Source organism: Lycorma delicatula, chromosome 6 (genome assembly GCF_047948215.1).
Source record: "Lycorma delicatula isolate Av1 chromosome 6, ASM4794821v1, whole genome shotgun sequence".
NCBI classification, from domain to species: Eukaryota; Metazoa; Arthropoda; class Insecta; order Hemiptera; family Fulgoridae; genus Lycorma; species Lycorma delicatula.
The window spans coordinates 53,617,886-53,640,573 of record NC_134460.1 but is presented as its reverse complement, the minus strand read 5'-3'; the positions used below and the strand labels follow the sequence as shown (position 1 = coordinate 53,640,573).

Below are 22,688 nucleotides of genomic sequence, written 5' to 3'. Positions count from 1 at the left end.
TGTTTCATTTTGTGTACATGCATTATTAGTGGCTACTGGTTCAGGACAGCTTCTCCACAGTCTAATCCCGCTTATATTCTCCCAGTTCATTTTCGAGTTGACCTTTTATTTTATTGAGGATTATTCTTGAGAATATTTTATATGTACTATCTAATAGTAAAATTCCTCTGTAGTTTTCGTTGTTTATTTTGTCTCCTTTCTTGTGTAGTGAGTGTATGAATGCAATAGTCCAGTGTTTAGGTATTTTTTCTTCTTTCTAGATTTTTTGAGATGTTCTAGAAGTGATTGTTTAGTTTCCTTGGAGGAGTATTTTTAAACCTCTACCACTGCCTGGTCTTCCCTACTTGCTTTGTGATTTTTCATTTCTTTTAATGCTTGGGTTAGTTCTTTTAGTGTAGGTGGGTTTATTTGGTTTTTGGTTTGATTTGATAAGTGTGTTTGTGTCATTTTGGAAGAGTTCTTTGGGTTCTTCATAATTTAATAGCTTTTTTAATGATTTAACTAATATTTCAGAGTTTTGTTTATGTGAGAGTTTACCATCTTCATCTTTTAGGATTAGAGTTGGTGGTTCATTTTAGTATATTTCCCTCATCTGATTATTACAATTAAGTACAATTTTTGTTTTTGAAAGAAAGTTGTGTTTTTAATCTGCAAGGATTACATGTCAACTAAGAATTCTTCAATATACTTTTATAATGATAAAAAATATATATCCATTAATAAAAATAACAGATTTAATAACAATAAAATATATATTCATTAATAAGAATAACAGATTTAATAATAATATCTGTAAATATTCATTAAACACCAGAATTTTAAATAGTATTGAAACCAGAGAACATAACTTTTTTGTTTCTGAAGTATATTTTTTATTCTTTATATCTTGAACAACTTCCATGAGTAGCTTATAATAAAAGAATCTGAAAGAAGATCAACTAAAAGATTTTTCACAATGGAAAGATCACACATAATTAACAACATTATTGAAGGCTATCTGCTTTGTATAACAGCAAAAATTATTTTATTCACCTGACTAGCTTTGAATTAACTGTAAAATCAGGTAGGCGATTAATTTTGCTAAAAATGGTAAGGAATCAAGTATTGAGGGTGGAACATTGTTTTGTAATTTTTATGATGGATTTACACCAAATTTTTTATAGTAAGTAAATTGCTTGTATGTCATTTATTCTGTCAAAGGCAAACATGATCCTCACTTTTTCCTTACTGAAATTATTAAAATCTTTTCTAATGAACAATTACAATCTCATTGTAATAAGAAATCTAAATTTATTAAATAAAAATGTTTTGTTAAACACTTTAAAATGGGATTTTAATTGTTGTACTTAATATCTTTATGTACTTGATATTTTTATCTAAATTTTAATATTTCATTTATGTACTGTTTAAAATTCTGGGATTTAATGAACCTTTACTAATACTGTTACTGAAGCTGTTATTCTTATTAATGAAAATATATTTGCATATCATTATAAAGTTATATTTTTGAAGAATTCTTAACCGACATGTAATCTTTGCAGATAAATTCATGACTGCTTATTTTTTATGTATGTAGTTTTGAAATTTAACTTTTAATGTTTTTTTTTTTGGATTCATTGTATTTTGAACATATAAAATTCCTCATTTGTAACCCACTTATAAGTGTGATTATTTTGTCATATTGTGATGAACCCAATTTAGGCAATCACAGTAATCAATGTTGTTAACATCATATATAAACCAAATCCAAAATGTTTTTATCAATCGTAAGAATGTAAACATATAACCACTTTAAGAACATCAAGGTTTGACTAACCAAAAATCGATATTATCTTGACCTTATCACATTAAAGTTTTTTATAAAGTTAAAGTTTTATGTAATCTATGAATCTGGTACTTTTTTGATAATTACAAGCAAGAAGAAGATGAATTAATAATTTATTTTATGGTTTTCTAGTCATAAAGTAAATATTTCTCAGTATTATTTTTTTTCTATATAGGGGTGTGCGCGCACACGCACGCGCGCGTACGCGCATACACCCACACATGTATGTACAAAAATCGTGAGAGGATCTTTTAGTTAACTGACTGGCTCATTTAATATATTAAAATAATAATATCTTTTGCAAAACCGAATAGTCATATAGTTTGATTTGGAAATGCACAGAGGCATATGTAAGAAATTTATTTTTAATGTAATATAAGTTACTTTCTTGAATTAAAATAATCTTTCAAATGCCTTAATAATCTTTCTAACCTTTCTGCTGGTCATTTATATGACCCAATAGTTCGTTCTTGGCTTGATCTAATTTTAAAATTGACAATGTAGTCAGTATTTTCTTTTCTGGTTATTATAATTATTTAAAAAATAACTGCTACATGTTTCAGTTTTTTTTTTTATTCTTATGATTGACGTATTACCAGCAATTACAAATTATTTTATAAACCAATAATAACTGTAATTTTATTTTAAATGTAAAAATACTAATACAACCGCACTAAAATTATAATTTTAAGTTGTTTTACGAATAATTGCCTGTAGAAAAACTGGTTGGAAGATAATTCGTTGCGAATAAAATTACACTGTGTAAAAATCAAGGTTATATAGTTTTTTGGTGCTATTAGTTATGTTTATATTCATTAATTATTTTATAACGAGTTTATTATAATTATTTATTTATGATGATTAGACTTCTTTTATTTAAATTGATTTTATTTATGGTGTAATATAATGTAGTACAATTATCCATTATTATAATCTTAAAAGAATGATAACTTATAAAGGCAAAATGGCTATTTTACATATTTCATATATATTTAGAAAGAACCATAAACTTATAAATTCTTGCAAGATTAGCTTTAATGCATGTTATCTTTGAAAATGTATTGTACATTTTAAAGTGAAAGTATTAACTTTATTTTGAGTAATTAAATTGTAAGTATCATAAGAAAATAGATCTGGCAGTACTGAAGTTTTTTTTCATTATTTGTATAAAATAAAATATTAATTTTTTCTTAGTAAATATTTTTATAGACTTGTGTTTAAATATATATTTTAATTTAATTTATTTAAAACTACAATTGTAGAAACTTTGTCTAATTTCAACAGCATAAATATGTGGAAACGTTTCATGTGTCCAAAGCCTCTTTCAATGGTTAAACATTCTTTTCCATGTTGCTTGTCACATACTTTTTTTTTCTATAGATAGTTGAAAGCTTAAAACAGTAAACAACCCTCTTCACTATATCATACGTACTGACTCTGTCAGTAGAGAGTTTAGCAAATTTAGCTGTAACTTGCTTGTAATTTATTAGTAAGGTACTATTTTATCACCAAATTGAGTCATAAAATGCAATTCTAGTTATTTTCCTTCAGCAGCAGATGTCATATGGGTACTAAAATTCTAGTAAGCTTTTGTATTAACATAAAATATATGACAATTTTGGAGTTTGTAAATTTCTGTTAGTTCCGATAGCCAGCTGTATGTACAGTTCTTAACAGCTGTTCCCACCCTGGACGTGGAATATAGATGGTATATTTAAAATATAAGGATTATTATGACGATTATTTTTTGAGGTTTTGAAGAATCAACTTCAGGGTCCTTCCTTCCCATGTCAAAAAGAGAAAAAAAAAATTCCCCCCCACCCCTGATAAGAACACTAGCAACATAGTCAGAAGATCATCTAATAAATAACTTGTCAAAGATTTTTTAAATCCCAAAGAAACACAAAATGACAAGAGTGTAAATGGTCCTTGCCACTTAAGATTTTACACACATTACAATACTTCAAAACTCGACTTGTTTCAAATTAGATTAAGGCTTTTTAATTTTTCCTTTATTCTCTCTTTTCATTTTACTAGCTGATGGTTCATGCCTAAGTTGGAAACTCCTTTCCTCGATTACTTCCTGAACTTTTTATGGGGGTGTAGAGCTACTTTCTTGATTGGTCAAATTCTAAGTTTTTCATTAATAATCCTTTCAACCATATTCACTAAGGCTGGTGCTAGCTCAGATATAATGTCATTTGGTACAAGAGAAGTTGCAGAATTTGGTACACTATTCCTAACAGGCAAACTCCAAACAGTTACAGTGAATTCCAGTTGATAGGACCACTAGTTATTTGGGGGTTATTTTAATTTAAGCAGTTTTCCTAAAAACAGAAACATATAGGTGTAATTTATGTAAAATTATGCCAGTTTAATTGCCCAAAATGTTGCTAATAAGGCCCACTAGATCGTAAATTTCTTTATTTTACTTGTAAATTAACACAATTTTATTAGTTATATAAGTTATTTAACCGTTGTTTAAACACCGTAGGGAGGGAGATAATTTCTCCTTAACCAATTGGAGATTAATTTTGTATGTATCAATCTATACTTACTAAATTAAATGATGGGAGGGGTTTATTGTTTCATCAACGACTACATTTATATTATAGTGCATAATTCTTTCAGGCTGTGTATGGGTGAGGACGAAATAATAAAAAAAAATACTAAAAAAACCGGATGAAGTTGAAATTGATGAAAACATTGAAGATGATTCTGCAGTAAACACATATTTACACAAGATGCAAAAAAAATTAATGGACATCAGCAATATTTGTTGCAATGAGGTAGCGAATCTGTATCAGACTTGTAGAACGCCAAGTAATGAAAGACAGAGGACAGAGCAAAGTAGAAGAATTTTTTACCTAAGTTTAACCAGGAAAAGACATTAAAGTACATAGTTTTGTATTTTACTGATCATAAAAGGTAGTTGTTAATTTTGATTTGTACTTCTATTTTGTTTTTCAATTAATGATGTAAGACTACAAAAACAATATTATAATGTTAATGTAACTTTAATATTGCATTAGAAATAAAATTCTGAATAATAATAATATCACGTTTAATAATTAGAGGGTACTGTACTGTATTTGTTTATATCTCATTTTTCATAAATATTGCTTAATAGGGTCAGCTGTTTAATAGGGCCATAACGTCTCAGTCCCAAATAGGTTCGATTACCCAGAATCCACTGTATTATTAAAAAAATGAATTAGTTCTATCATTACATTACATATACTACTACCATTTATTGCAATTTATTTGTCATTAACAAATAAAAAAAAACAATCATATTTAATTTGTAAAAACCTCTTGCTTACATAATATTTGTGACTAATTTGATATATTTTTGGGTGCTGGGACCCCACTATAAAAATTATATACATATATATATATATATATATATATATATATATATGTGTGTGTGTTTTTTATGGGGAAAATTTACAGTGAATACATGAGTATTATATAAAAGCTGGCAAAGCATAGCATAACTTTGCCAGTTATACCAATCAAGCTATAATTACCAAAATAAGATTTAAACATCAAAATTCCCAAATTCTGAATAAAACTTTTTTTGATTTTAGGGTCTTACTTATTCTGCGGGGGAAAATTTAGGAAGTATTTTTTTATCAAGAAATGATCCAATGATCCTTAACATAAAATAAATAATTTTATTTCCTAATATGTATGTTGCAATCTGAAACTAGTGAACAATAGCAACCTCACCATGGCCAAATGAAATGAAGACAATATGCATGACACGAAATGAAGTACAGTCTTGTACAGAGATGTGTGATTAATTGAACCCTAATAGGTTCAACCAAAGTAACCAACTAACCACCAAAGTTCACTAGTATCCACTAGTTTGTATTCAAATATAAAAGTAACTAACTGTTACTATGATTTGAACCTCGGAACCTTAAACTTCGAAAATCTGCTGTTAAACAACTGATACTGCGGCGAGTTAATTACTCGATGAACCTGCTGGGCTCACCATATTAAAATAAATTTAAAACAGAATTGATTAAAAATAATATAAAAATAAAGTTTAACTTTTAAAAGTAATGAAAAAAATTGCTTCTCATTTTGGGTCTGGAATATTATGTAGGTGGTAAAGCTGCTAAGTGATAAATAAAAATATTAAAAAAAATGTTAATAAATATTAAAAAAAAAAAAAAAACAGAATATATTTTAGAGGTGGAAAATAAATTTTCTACGAAAAACTTTTCTAGAATATTTATATGTAGGTTAACCTTAATAAATTTGCTTAAGTAGTTATATCTTAGTCTAGCAGCCCCTTCAATAAAAGTTATAATAGGAAAACAAAAATTTCTGCATTTTAGATCCAGAATGTATAATTTAAAAAAAAAAATTGTATAAATTTCTTGACAGCTTTCTTAGTATAAACGTTCGTGAAATTTTTCAAAGATATTTACACTAAAGGAAAATAGACAAAAAGAACAAAAAACATATTTCTTTCATTTTAAGTTGTTTTTTTTTTTTGTCTTCAGTCATTTGACTGGTTTGATGCAGCTCTCCAAGATTCCCTATCTAGTGCTAGTCGTTTCATTTCAGTATACCCTCTACATCCTACATTCCCAACAAATTGTTTTACATACTCCAAACGTGGCCTGCCTACACAATTTTTCCCTTCTACCTGTCCTTCCAATATTAAAGCGACTATTCCAGGATGCCTTAGTATGTGACCTATAAGTCTGTCTCTTCTTTTAACTATATTTTTCCAAATGCTTCTTTCTTCATCTATTTGCCGCAATACCTCTTCATTTGTCACTTTATCCACCCATCTGATTTTTAACATTCTCCTATAGCACCACATTTAAAAAGCTTCTAATCTTTTCTTCTCAGATACTCTGATTGTCCAAGTTTCACTTCCATATAAAGCGACACTCCAAACATACACTTTCAAAAATCTTTTCCTGACATTTAAATTAATTTTTGATGTAAACAAATTATATTTCTTACTGAAGGCTCGTTTAGCTTGTGCTATTCGGCATTTTATATCGCTCCTGCTTCGTCCATCTTTAGTAATTTTACTTCCCAAATAACAAAATTCTTCTACCTCCATAATCTTTTCTCCTCCTATTTTCACATTCAGCGGTCCATCTTTGTTATTTCTACTACATTTCATTACTTTTGTTTTGTTCTTGTTTATTTTCATGCGATAGTTCTTGCGTAGGACTTCATCTATGCCGTTCATTGTTTCTTCTAAATCCTTTTTACTCTCGGCTAGAATTACTATATCATCAGCAAATCGTAGCATCTTTATCTTTTCACCTTGTACTGTTACTCCGAATCTAAATTGTTCTTTAACATCATTAACTGCTAGTTCCATGTAAAGATTAAAAAGTAACGGAGATAGGGAACATCCTTGTCGGACTCCCGTTCTTATTAGGGCTTCTTTCTTATGTTCTTCAATTGTTATTGTTGCTGTTTGGTTGCTGTAAATGTTGTATGTATTTTTCAACTGTTCTTCTATCTATGTATTTGAATCATAATTTTTTTTAAATGCTGAACATTTTATTCCAGTCTACGTTATCGAATGCCTTTTCTGGGTCTATAAATGCCAAGTATGTTGGTTTTTTTTTCATTTATCTTCCTTCTAAAAGTACAAGGTGAAAATATAAAGGTGCTACGAATTGCTGGAGATATAGTAATTCTAGCTGAAAGTAAAAAAGATTTAGTTGAAACAATGAACGGCATGGATGAAGTCCTACCCAAGAACTACCGCATAAAAATAAACAAGAACAAAACGAAAGTAATGAAATGTAGTAGAAATAATGAAGATGGACCACTAAATGTAAAAATAGGAGGAGAAACGGTTACGGAAGTAGAAGAATTTTGTTGTTTAGGAAGTAGAATTACTGAAGATGGGCAAAGCAGGAGCGATATAAAATTCCGGATAACACAGGCAAAACGAGCCTTCAGTCAGAAATATAATTTGCTTACATCAAAAAATAATTTAAACGTCAGGAAAACATTTTTGAAAGTATATGTTTGGAGCGTAGCTTTATATGTAAGTGAAACTTTGACGATCGGAGTACATGAGAAGAAAAGATTAGAAGCTTTTGAAATGCAGAGCTACAGGAGAATGTTGAATATCAGATGGGTGAATAATGTGACAAATGAAGAGGTGTTGCGGCAAATTGATGAAGAAAGAAGCATTTGGAAAATTAAAGGCCACATATTAAGGCATCCTGGAATAGTCGCTTTAATAATACAGGGACAGGTAGAAGGAAAAAATTGGGCAGGCAGGCAACGTTTCGAAAATGTAATGCATATTGTTAGGGATGTGGGATGTAGGATGAAGGGAATATATCGAAATGAAACGACGCTAGATAGGGAATCTTGGAGAGCTGCAACAAACCAGTCAAATGACTAAAAACAAAAAAAAAAAATAGTGTTAACATCATTCAAGGGCGGTCCGTATTTTATTGTGCAAAATCTGTTGTATTTTAACCGATTCACATCTTATAATTGTTTAAAAAAAGGGATTATGATTGGTTAAAATTCACTCCCTATTCATTGGTCGGTTCTTTTTACAGCAGTGATTTGACCGTTGAAAGAAATATCTTTTTGATATTCAATTATATTTTATTAGTGATTTTTTAGGAAAATGCCGTAAACTGATTGGGTAGTTACTTAAATAATCTGTAGGAGCGGAGAAAGGCAAGTGTTCATCTGATGTATGCGAGGATGAATGTGATTTGGCATTGGTTTATTTTTTATCGGCTTAACTGTAGGAGGAATAGAATCGAGTTTTGGGTCTTACCTCATTCTTTTTACTAATGAATGTTACGTGATGAATTAGCAAAAAATTTTATAAAATTGCACTATTATCGAATACTCGAGAATACTGGTATATTAATCGTTTAATTCTCTTACATTAGCCTCTTCCAAAATAAGATTCTGTATAAATATTATTAAAATTTTATGCATTTATTTTCACGATTACCCGTTAAATTACTCTTGCGCTTCGTAAGTAAAATTATACAATATACGTGAAACGGTTCAAAATTTTCATCACAAATTTAACAGATTATGACTTTCCAAATGTACGGTTGGTTATGTTATCACGACGATTTTGAATATAACAACCAATTACATAAAACAACGTTATTATTATAAATATCTTGAATTTTCTGCATCCCGTTAAAAATATACTAAATATGTGCTCAAATAATTTTCAATAACGCCTTCATGTATTTAATAGTTTATCTTAACATTATTGCATTGCATTAAATAATTATTAATACGGACTTTAAAACCACACTGATCTTTTTATCCCTTAATTAATTAATTGTACACATTCCTGGCAAAGATCTATGCAATGCATTAATATATACCAATCAGAATAAAGGATTTATCAATTTCGTATTTTTTTATGTTTACAACGATTAAAGATCATTTTTGGGATTTTTCTCTCTTTTCTGAGAGAAGTTTCAATAATTTCATCTGATAGATTGTATTAAACCTAAGTCATTTCTTTCATTTAGAGATTAAAAAAAATTAACAATTATTATTAATCATTCTGCTGAGTTCACGTACGAATATTTAAGACACCTGGAAATTAGTTTGTACGAGAAATACAATTTTGCACAAGCTCCTAAGCACAGTTTTATATGCACGAATTCGGACACTAAAAATATTTGAAATCGCAAGAGAAATTTATAAATAAACCAGTTAAGTTCAAAATTACTTACAATTACTTACTACTTGTAATTCTATTTTTGTTGAAGGTTAGGAGTGAATAAGTTTAGAGTGTATTTGGTCAAATTGTAAAATTTAGACAACTTTGAGCGGTTAGTTTTTTTTTGTTTTTTGTTATCTACAGAGTGAATAAGTTTTCAAATTTGTACGAGTTATAGAAGAGAAAGAAAGATTACGATAAAATACACAGTGTAGTGATCCTAGAAATATCTATCATTGTTACACTTTCATTCGGTTGGCTGTTTAAAACTTTTAAATATTAATTATTTGAATTGTCTACTCGTATATTAAAACTGGTTTTAAATCATGAAAACATAATAACATTAGTTATTCATGCAACGGCCTATTAATATTGCTGATAGCATTTACGACGATAATCTAATTTATATTCTAATCAGTACACACCTCCAGCTTATCTTAGTGTAATTTTGTATCAATTTTCATAACATTTAGTACAGGCAATTTGTCATCAAAATAGGCTGTATTTGAAAATCCTTACCTACCGATTGTTTTTTTGTCCATGCGTTAAGGGTGATGAGGGAAGCTTAACTCCAGATTTTTTTTAACATCCCACTCCCATAGATTTTTGAAAAACTAGGTGGCGCTGAAGTTGTAAAAAACGTTGTAAACGACTAGACCGGTTTCAAGACGTGCCCAATTCACAACATTTTCACAAGCTACAGCTGCAAAACGGTTAAGTCGTACAAGAAAATTGTTTAAATAAAAGTTGTCTGTTTTTTTATATTAACAACTTTTTCAAATGCAATACAGACAAAAAACAATTTTTCCGGTGAAAAAACCGAACAAAACACGTTTTTTAAAACTTCAACGCCACCTAGTATTTCAATTTCAAATTATACGGCATAACTTCAAAGACATTAATGTCTTTGTAGAATGTCTACATGACATTTGTCTATGTAGAATGTCCTCTACATTTTTTGTTTGAAAAACTTTTCTCTAAAATGCATAGATTCAGAGAAAAACGCATTTCAAAAACTTTTTGAGTTTTTCAAAAATTTATGGGAGGGGGATGTTAAAAATCTGGAGTTAAGCTTCCCTCATCACTCCTAACATATGGAAAAAACATCAATCGGTAGGTAAGGATTTTCAAATAAAAATTCAAATTGACTACTAATTCCTTAATTTTCATTTTTTTAAATATTAATATCGTTATATAAATTACTTTGAAACGAGTAATAATATGCAACATAATCTGTCTTATAGTTATATACTGGCTGTATACTATTATATTCATTTCCATTTATATTGGCGGTTTTCCCCATTGTCTGTCGGTAGCATCTATTTGCCTTTGGTCACACCCACTATGACAACTATGAGTAACTTTAGTGTAGTCTTGCACAGTCTCAGGTCGACCATTTCTGTGTTCAAATCCGTATAAAGGTATAAAGGCCTTTACTAGAATTTGAACGATAGAACTGTCGACTTCACCACGAGACCAACCCCGGTGGGTTGACCCAACTCACCTACTGCGCGTGACTAAGTACAAGTTGCCGTGTAAACAGTGCTGTGCTTTTGCTGTGCAGTGTACGTGTCTTTTTAATTATGATTACTAAAATCATAGTTAAAAAGACAAATGTTTTTTTGAGTATAGTCTGTTGTAAAAATGTCTGTAGTTTCACCTGATTTACATAGAGTAAGTACATCGTGTATAATGTTTGTTATTTTCAACATTTAAAAACTAGCTAAGTCAGTAATTTACTAAATTTATAACAGTTATTTAGATTTCTTATTTTATTTGAATTTTTTTAGAATAGGGCTATAAGAAATAAAAGTTGATTTATGTTTTTTTATTGTAACTGCTTTCCGGGACGTTGGTTTATCGGTACACTATGAAAAAAATTACTTTTGTATCTTTTACAATCCTACATTATAATTATCCCTACAGTAGTATTTATCAATAATTTACATGGAATAATATAGTACAACCAAAACTATACAAAAAAGTTCATATTATAAAATTAATTCAGTTCAGTAGAAAAATATACATTGACAATTATTATTGCAAAGATAATAATGATTATTTTATTTAGACTAGATTATTTTATTCTAATATGCGTTCGTGTAAAACACACACATTTTATTTTTCCCGACTTTACAAGGGCAATAATCAGTTTTAAAATGTGTGAATTTTGGGCTGATGAATGTTTCAATTTCTCCTTTGTTAGGAGACCATATTGTATTGCCCCGTATTGTAGAGGATTGGATTTTGTCTCATAATTTGGTCTTGTTAATAGCAACAGCAGAAAAGACATCTGCTGCTGCAGCAGAAGAAATGTGGTAAGCAGAGGAAGGAGTAAGCCTTAAAGAATTTTGTAAAATTTGGGATGATGCAAAACCTACAGGATTTTTCATTTCAAAAGCAGTGTTCCAAAATTTCATCAATTCTTGATTCTCTTTCAATAACTTTGTGGACTTGGCTAACTGCCATTCCCTGCCTAAATCTTCATAAACACTTTCCACAATTATATTAGGAAAATGTACAGCTAATAGCATGATACAAACACTTCTTTTGCAATTTTCTGGGCTTAGCATAGACAGATATTTCTTAAAATCCACTTCAAAACCTGTTTGCAGAATCCAACATAGAAGGATAGACGCTTGACTTAAAATTCCTTATGTTTTTTCAATTTATTCCATGTTCTTCAGCTGCAATATAAGAACCTATACTTTACTTCCTAAATATACATTCTCAATAGCTAAGAAAGAAGTATCTGTTGTCTGCAAGATTTAAGAGAAACTGGTGAAGCCTATATGAAGTCCCCTGATACACTTTAATTTAGGTGTGTCACAAGTGGTAGGAAAATGGCCACAAATAGAAAAATACACCTTTATGACAGGGTCTTGGAGAAAATTTAAAATTGACTGGGCTTGCTCTATTCCATCTTCTACAACACAAATTAAAATAAGACAGTAATGCATTCTACTGTTCTACAATCATTTGAATTACATCATTTATAAAAAACCATCATATTTTACCTAATTTAAGTTATGAGCTTTACGATCCAATAAATGTTGAATCACCTTAAATTCTTCTAATCTTTCTCGTTTCTTTTGAATGAAATTGGATATGAACAATAAAAGCTTCAACAATAAAAGCTTCTGAAGTCTACAAACTAACACTGTGACAAATGCATCTAGATATATATAAATGCTCATTCAACTCTTTAAGCCTAGCTTGAATTCCTGTGTGCTGTCCCATCATTACAGAGGCATTATTCTCTGTGGAGTGGTAAATCCTAACAAGTTTGTAAATGGTACTTCAAATTCTTCAAGCAGCAAAATAATTGTTTTAAACAAAGGTGAACTACTGACTTTTGTCAGTGATGCTTAAGAGCATAGCAACAGCTAATGATTTCGTAAAAGAAATGTTTATTGATTTATCAACAATCGAAGAGAAAGAGTTTTTCTGATCAGTGCAACCACATTTAACATTTTAATTATTGCACTTTTTCAGGAGCAATTGCTTTTATTAATGATGGTTGTGTACCCATTAATTGTAAAGGAAGATTATGCTCTGCCATTCTGCTTCAGTAACTTTATTATGTAATGAGGAACAGATGCTGTTAACAGACTGGTGGATACACTAGAGATGGTGATTGTATATTCTACTTTTGCTTTATGCTAAGGGGTATTTGCATGTCTAAGCATAAGGCTTTTGCTGCTGTTAATTTCAATATTACAATATTTATAGTACTGCATTTGTTTTTTATCATCACTAGGCAGAATCCAAGATTTTAATAGGGGTCCTCAAACTAGGCATTATTAAACTTTTGTTCTTTAGCTAACTAGGTAAATTGGTATCCGAGAGTGAATTGATATCAGAGAGTGAATCGTTACTACTTATACATTTAGTCACTTACTGCCCTGTGATGTCAAAGCAACACTTTCAGCTAGATGATCACAAACTCTTTTTCCTTTTGAAATTTCAAATACTGTATAGTTTTTTCTGTTTTTTCCATCTTGATTATTATACAGTATATGAATTTTTTAGATTTACATAATACAACACTTACCATTAAAAATAATTACTAATACTATAGTAACTAATAAGTACTTATTACTAATAAGTATAGTAAATAGTCCATCACACTACATATGCAACCCAAAAAAATTCAGTTCAGTTCATTATGTTCAAAATGAACTGAACTTGTGATCATGAGCATGAGCTAGTATGAAAAATTTTAAGTTCAGTGATTCCTCTGGCAGAGCATTCATACAATAATGATTAAAATTTACACGATAGTCAAGTCTGTAAATGTGTTTCATAAATAGATGACATTTGATTTTTATAAATATTACACCTCTGAAAAAAGTACTGAAGTACTAAACTTTTTCATAATTATTCGTAAGACTCATGTAAAAATTCATAAAAATAATAACAACAATAGTTAATGGACTAATAATGAAGCTAATAAAATATTTAACATTAAAAGAAAGGCTATTTGTATTTGCACTTTAGTAGAGTGTAAGAAGCTTCAGCTGACAGAACAAAAGATATTAAGTTCAATTTTCAGCCACCAAATCAGAAACAAATACCACAAATGATCTATACGCACATCACACTTATTATGCACTTGCTGTCAAGGTCTCAGTGACCACAGGTAGAGGTAGAGCATCTGACCGGAATTCGCATAACTAATCATCATCAAGTGAATGGAAGAGAGATAAATAGTAAGTACAGACAATCTACCAATAAAGAAAGCAGTAAGAGGGGCAATAAAAGTTACTTCCAGGCAGCACATGCTCATTCCACCCACAACTCATTGATTTAATGAGCTGAATTTAAATTTATTTATTTAGTTACAATTAACTAAATTAAAGAAAATCAAATAAAAAAAAAAAAAAAAGACACAAAAAAAATTTAAAAAAAAAAAAAAAAAAAAAACCTATCAGACTCAACTGAATTGAACAGTAACAAATCTTATTGTAAATAAGAATAAACCGAAGTCCGATTCTAGATACACTTTCCAGTACATCTACTTTGTTACGACTTATCTCAATTTATGAGAGTGACGGGCGATATGTACATAATTAAGAGCAAAATTCAAAAAATTTATTAAAAAAAATTACTATTAAATCCAAATTCAGATTTAATCAAATTAAAAAATCAAAAAACAAAAATTAATGTAACCCATAATAACCTTCGTATAACTGCATCTTGACCTAACATAAATCTTTAAAAAGAAAAAGAAAATAAACTTTCATTACACTCAACGACAGAGATATACAAGAAAAAAAAGGTACAAAAAATCGTGGAATATCATTTAAATTACAGGTTCCTCTAAAAAGATTTAAAAACCGCCAGGTTTTATTTAGTTTAATTTAGGAATAAAGAATCAATTTTATTAAATCCTAAAATACCAATTGCTAATATTGCATAAATTATTCCTAGATGGCCGAATGTTATTATTTTTCCTCTTTCATTTGTAATAATATGTGAAATTAATCCGAATCCTGGTAAAATTAAAATATATACTTCTGGATGTCCAAAGAATCAGACAGAATAAGTGTTGATACAAAATTGGGTCAATTTTGCCTAGGATGTGAACAGCAGAAAACAATTTTTGTTTTTTGCTATATTTAACTAAATTACCTCATGACTATGAGGTCAAGGGATCAAGTAACTCTTGTTAAATCAAAGTTCATAAATGAATTTTTATCACTTTCCTTCTGCTTTGAAAGTTCCTTAAGTAAAAGAGAGGGATAAATTATCTTCTCTGTACCAGCAAACATATATGCATACAAAAACTATTTTATCTGTGGTAGACCTCTAGATGTAATAAATTTTGTAATATTTCTGTTTCTATCAATAATGGTTTTCCTCTGACCATGAATATGATTTACTAACTTTTAATCAGAATTAAAAGAGATGTGATATCTTGGTTACATGGTAGCTGAAGTGGAGGTTAGTTTGTAATTTGCTAAATTCATTTTAATGAGATAATTTCTGCATATACTTTCTAAATGGGTTAAATATAACAATATTAAATTTCATGCATAGCTCTTACTTTTTAAATAAGATTTTAATAAAATCATTGATAAAGAAAAGTAATAATATAGAAAAATATAGTGCTATACAAAACTTTTTTTATATTCCTAAAGTGTATGTTGCAACATGTTCAACTTGTGAACAATAAGCAACCCCCATATGGCCCAATTAGATGAGGATGATATAAGTGACATGCAAATGAAGTGTAGTCTCGTACCATACTCAAACTTACCAATCCTAAGATGTGTGATTAATTGAAACCAATCACCAAAGTACACCGGTATCCACTGTCTAATATTTAAATTCATATAAAAGCAACTAGGCTTTTACTAAGATTCTAATCTCAGAACCTTCAACTTTCTAAAATCAGCTGTTAAGCAACTGATTTGCAACAAGTTAACCACAAGACCAGTCAGGTGGGCCAGCATACAAAAATGTAATGATAAAATTATATCTAAATAATTTTAAATTATATTATTATTATATTACAGTATGCACCTAAGCCAATTTCTGGCTTATTATGAAACTATTTCCATATACTAACACAGATAGAGGTTACATCCCACTTTGTACCAATAAAGAAGCAGCTGGCCTGCTGGCTATATAAGGATACCACCATGGCACAATAGATGGAGATCTTGTTGTTAATTATATTGCCCACATATATGTTTGTGTGAGTGATACAATTTTCATGGTTAAAAGTCTTACCCAGGACCAATTAATGAGATCAATGGCAAATATAATTTGAAAATAACAAAACATAATATACTTATAAAATTAAAACCTACAGTATTATATAATATGATGCATAACCCTTTTCTCTACCCGATTTCACCCTTAGTATCCCTTCATTCTAATATCGTTCATTACTAATTCATACATACAAAAAAATAAAACCTGACTAAAAAAATATACCATTAAATTGGATATTTGTTTCTATGAGACCAACCCATCACTAGAATTGAAACGTTTTAATTTTTTTTAAGGCTAGGTAATATAGGTTATATCATTAATGTAAATTGTCAAACTTTAGATACACTTTTAGAAGTATTTATGATACACCTTTTTGATTTAAAAACAAAGTTATTTACCTCATAACTTTCACTATTTACTGATTTGTATATAGTTAAATAACTTTAAACAAATTTTTTTTAATTTTTTTTTTTTTTTAATTTACCCAATTTTTCCATTTCCGCTGTAAAAAATACTGAACAAAATTTTCTGTTGGGTGGTTAATAACTACAACGAGCACATTTAAAAAAACACTAATAAGATTCTAGCATAAATTTCATCATCCTAGCTCAAGTTTTTGAGAAAATTATACTATTAAAGAATAAGAATTTTCTTATTCTTATTCTTAAATAAGAAATAGAACTGCTTGAAATAGTCCCTTACTAATTCTTGCTCTGTCAATTTCTTTGAAGATATTTAGTGCAGTATGACCGGGTTAAAATGCTAAGTGTTTAAATAAACATAATTTCCTAAGCAACTTCATGGAAAGACAAGACAGCATCACATACTTCAACTCTGAATGTATCAAGTCCACTGAAAACATTTTGGGAAGTCTGTTCCAGATGACACTATAAAAAGATTCCTTGGGATTTTGGGTAATGCCATATATTTCCATAACAGGTTTCTATCCGATAGGCTTTCAAAGACTGATTTGATAACTTGAGCTGCAGCTGGTAGTAAAGAATGTTTATGAGTACACTGTTCACCTGTGATTTTGGATCTATTGAATTTGCAGGAAATTTTTCCCCAACAGGAATTTTTGTGTTATCTTTGATAAATGTATATTTTATGTAAAACATTTCTTCTCATTTTTTCTAAATTATTTGGGTTTCATCAAATAGAAAGACCAAAATAATTCTGCAAGCTGTTTATTTCCTTATCGGCCAATCTTCCAGCACCAGATAAGAATTTCCATCAAGTTTTTTCCTTTGTAATCTTCAAGCAACCATCTCAAATGAGACCCTATTCACTTTTGTATGTGCCCAATACATTACAGCTTTTCAATGGGAACAACAAAACAGCTTTCTTTTGATTACCTAAGCGAAGGCTTTGCAATCACTATCACCCAGGTACTTTGAATACCTATTATTATTATTATTATTATTATTACTCACAGATCATCAAATATGAAGTTGCTGCACCTGCAACTTCCTTTCTACCATTAACTCCAGAATAGTTCATCCCAAAGCAGTACTTTATGTTTTTCCAGTTTTTCTTAACCATTTTTTTTAAATTTTCATTCATTGGCAGTATTTTCTACGTATTTCAACATCTATCTGTGTCAACACTCGTAGTATTTATTGAAAATTAAATTTTTATGTAGTAAAATTTTAACAGAATAATTCAGAAATTTTAAATGACATAAGGAATGAGTTCTGGTACAAAAGAGAAAAAGAAAGGGGAAAGGCAAATTAAGAGAGTTTATCAGTTGAAGATAAATTGGATTTGATTTTAAGCAAATCTGATAAAATTGAAAAGGAAATTTTAACTAAAACAAGAAAAAAAGGATATTTAAATCAATTGATAATATTTATGAAATGATACTTCCATAAATTCAAAAATGGAATAATATGATTATAATCTTTTTCTAATAAACTATTGAAAATAAATGATGAAAATTTTGATAAAAAGTTTAAAAATTGGACAAAAATTTTAAATACTAAAAAAAATAATATAAACCAGTACTTGAGAAAATTATAATTGGGATCCCGTTGAGGAAACTTGACCATATTTTTGATATTTTGAATAGGATATAACCTGTAATTGGGTTTCAGTTAAATGAAGCAATGATTGACAATTATCATAAAATTTTGTAAAGAAATTCTGAAAGTTGCAGTCTACCTCTATTAAATAGTCAAATTTAATTGCTTTTTAACTAAAGTTGGGTTCCTGAAATGTAAAAGAAAAAAAAGTAAAAGTAACCTTGTTTACATGAATGAATTTATGTCTACTGAAAATTGGCTTCAAGGTGGCCAGCCAAATCTATAGAGAAAAGTGGTGTTTCCACAACGGGAAAATTTATGTACTGTTAAATAAATAATATGTCTGCAGCTAAAGTTATAGTCATCCTTATAATCATCCTCAGACTTAAATACTTAAGTCATATACTGAAATACATATGAAAAAATTAAATACATATTGTTTGTGATAATTAGAATAAGAGATATATGTAGTGAATTAAGACTCTTAAAAGGGACTGCTGAGTTACTACAATTAATTACTTGTTTTTCCATTTCCATTTCTGCTTGTGTATTATAAAGAAACATCAATTAATTACATAAATTTACATTACTTACTGAATTCGCAAAGTTTTTTCTACAATATTTTAAGTTAAACATTTTCACTTTGTATTCTATTGTATACCACCATTAATTAATGAAGAGTTAACCTACGATTTGTTTAGGAGCTTCATACAAGTAGTGTCTTTCTCTGGATAGACAGATTGATGATTTTTTCTTTGTGTGCGTCTGTTGTTTTATCTGCACTTGACTGATAAGGGGGGATATTAGTGATATCTATGGGTGTATGTGAAAAAATGGTGTTTGTACATGATATGCAAATTCATTTTTACTGGTTACCGGTTAGATGTGAATTTTTTATTTCTGCTATGATAATGGGAAGTATTTATCACAAAATGCTATGGAAGAGTGATGAAAAGATATTGGAAAAGATGATGTAAACAATAGCTTCTTAATGAATCAGAATAACCTAATGATAATTCACCAAAATATTAAGAATTTTGATATTTGTTGTCATTGGTAAGAAGCAGCTGGAAGATCTTTCTATCCAAGACATGCATGAATCAGTGTATAGTAATTTTTCTAAAGCTACTGGGGCTTATTGTGTTAGCATCTGTTATGGAAGGTTTTACTTGTATGACAATAGATTGTGAGTCACTGGATACAGATGTTATTCTGTATCCAGAATAACATGTGTTTCTCACGACAACCAGAACGGAACCTGGAAAGAATCAAGCAAGCGGCTTTATAGAAATGAACCCCAATTCTCAATATACAACCACGGAGACCACAGCCACATCATCTACATCGGGGACAAAAAGGGGAGGAAACAGTTATTCTGAGAGTTTTTACACTCAGAGTTTGTGGCTGGACTAAGCAAAATTAGATTTAAGACCTTCACCTTCTCCTTCTACCTACAATTCCTACACGTGATAACTTATTAATGGTTAATATTAACATAGATATTAATGAAAGAATGGATAATAATAATGGACAATATCTAGAAATACTCACTATGAGTGGGTACAGCTCCTTAGTTAAAACATATTTTTTTTTTTGGGGGGTGCAAAAAATGTTTCACGTTATCATCGCTCGGATACCAGAGTTACTGATAATGATAAGCTAACCTGTATTTATCACATTTTTTATAAGTCAAGTTTATATAAACACAATATTCCTAGTGTTGTTATTCTGACACATTTTAGTGGTCATAGGGCTGTTTCCATTGCTATTTCTAAGAACAGAACTCAAAATAATTTTGTTAAGGATTTTAAAGAAGTTCTGAATTATGATAAATTAAGGTCATATTTATATTAACATGACTGGAGTAAAATTCTTGATAATGATGTTGATTTTCAGTTTAATAACTATTTAGATATTTTATTAGGGTATAATTAATCAAAATCTGTTATTTTAATTTATGCCATGGACAATATTTGGGCAATGCATTACCATTTCTCAGAGATGGATTGTATAAAACAATGGCGTAAAAATCCTCACAGTCACAAAATTATACTGAATACATTAAATTTAATAAAAAGATAGATGTGTGGATTATGGTAGCTAAAATTCAATTTTTAAAAAATATCAATTACCTACTAAGAATCAGTGAAAAATTATAAATCCCTATACTGGTATGCCTAAAAATGTGTAAATGGTAATGCTGTTTCTCATGAGTATGAAATTGAGAATATTTTTAATGAATACGGTTCTTGGACTATTCTATTTATATTATTTATTAATGACCTATTTTTACATAAATTTTATGGTGATGCTAAATCTTTTGCAGATGATACTGCTATAGTATATTCATCTAAAAATCTTTTTAGAGTTCAGACTTATCTGGAAAATTCAGGGTTATGGTTTTGTCAATAAATTAGCTCTTAATGCTTTAAAACACCAACATCTAATTTTTACTTTATTGTTTGCTTCCAGCTTATTAGCTCCATTAATATACCATAAAGGTAATTGTGCTCATATTCAATTACAATGCAACAGATCTCAGGTGAATGTTATTAAATACTTAAGTTTGATGGCAGAGGACAGATTTTCATGGAATTTGCATATATGAGGTGAAAAGATATTAGTTTATATGCATTAAAAAATGTTATCATATAAAAAATATTTTTCCAATAATATCCTTCAACAAATCTACTTTTACTACTTTATTCAAAATTGAATTATGGAAAGCATTGCTGGGGATCAACCGAAGAAAAAGACTGATGGGATTGCAGCAGCTAAAAAACAATATTTTAAAAATATTAAGTAATTACCTGACAAGAATCAGTGGAGAATTATATATCAGTAAACGGTTATGTCTGATATCAAAAATAAACTATCCATATGGTAAAGTTGTTTCTGATTAAAGTGAAATTGCTAATATTTTTATGGTTTCTGACTTATTTCTTTATATTCATAAATCAACAGATACAGTTTTAAGATAAAATGTGTAGTGCTGACATTAAAGGTTTAGCTTTAAAATGTTTTGCATATCATCTGGAGGACTGAAGTAAGTGCATAGTTGTGCGCGATTGTTAGCAATAATCCTGCAGGTGAACTGTGGACTCTCCGCAGGAATCAGTTATAAGAATATTTTATTCATAATCTTTATTAATGATTTGTTTTTGCATATACTTTATGGTAAAGCTTATTAGATTCATTAATAAACCAAAATGTTGACTGCAATCATATTCAATTTAAATGGTATATTTATTGACACCGACCTAGTACAAATGTAAATATATTGCGTTGTCTTAAGGGAGAGAAAGATAACTAAAGAAAACAGTGCATGTGTGATGTGAAGTGAATTAAGGTTTTTTTTTATTTAATGTTTTACTAATTATAATTGCTAATCTGGTACTCCTACCTATAGTCAAGCTTTAGCTTTATGGGTTGTATAGTTTCATATTTAACTACAAGTTTAACCACTAGACCTACCCGATTGGTTACACTTACGTGCATTGTGTACACATTTTCTTGTCTTTCATGAAAAATAAATAAATTTATTATTACTATTGTCTTGTAAAACCTGGAGCATTTGAAATACAAGACAATAGTAATAATAAATTTATTTATTATAAATTTATTTATATTTTTATTCGCGAGGATCTAATGAAATCAGTTACGAAATTTTTTACTTACATTCTTTAAGTTTCATATAACCTAGAAATGCCAATTTATATTTAAAGTAGCACACAGTCCCATTTTAACACTATTTTTTTTCATCTATTCCTCGATCACCTGCAGGTATTTTTATATAAATATATATATATATATTTGGATTTTCGGGGCCTTTATTTGTAGTTAACCATAAAAACAAAATAAACACATTATCAACTCAAAATTAATTGACAATCACAACCAGTGTTTACTTGATACTGCCGTAATAATTCTAGCAATAAAGACAGAAAATAATTGCCTTTTTTATCCATGAATAAGAGTATGAAATGTTATTTTAGTATACTTCATTATTCAAAATTAATTTTTACTAAAATACATAGGCAAGTAATATTTCGGGAACAAAAATTCAACAAATGTAGTATCCAAGTTATTACATCTTTTAGGTTTTACCTGAAGATTTATTTTCCCGAGTACCACTTCCTCTTAAAGTTAAAGATAAATTTGAACCGATAGATATTGGTAATACAACCTGCAAAAATGCTATATTTCTTACTGAGCAGTATTACACATTTCATTTTTTTTAATGTAAACCTATTCAAAGGATAAACTTACTCTCAGTTTTTTTGAGATGCGTTTTACTTCCAGAACAATACAAATACCACATCGGCGAGGGAGATTCAAAGCCTGTCTTACTCCAACAAGTCTCTCCCCTCCTGCTTCCTTAATTTACAAAAATCAAATTATTGCA

General features: G+C 29.1%; 1 long non-coding RNA gene across 1 annotated transcript in view; it reads right to left on the bottom strand.

The window, feature by feature from the left end:
• The window catches only part of LOC142327070 (uncharacterized), a 35,003-nt gene extending 12,914 nt beyond the window's left edge, over positions 1 to 22,089 (bottom strand). Inside the window, exon 1 of the long non-coding RNA XR_012756901.1 lies at positions 21,962 to 22,089. This is a non-coding gene — a long non-coding RNA (uncharacterized LOC142327070). The remainder of the gene's footprint in view (positions 1 to 21,961) is intronic.
• Between the last annotated feature and the right edge of the window lie 599 nt (positions 22,090 to 22,688).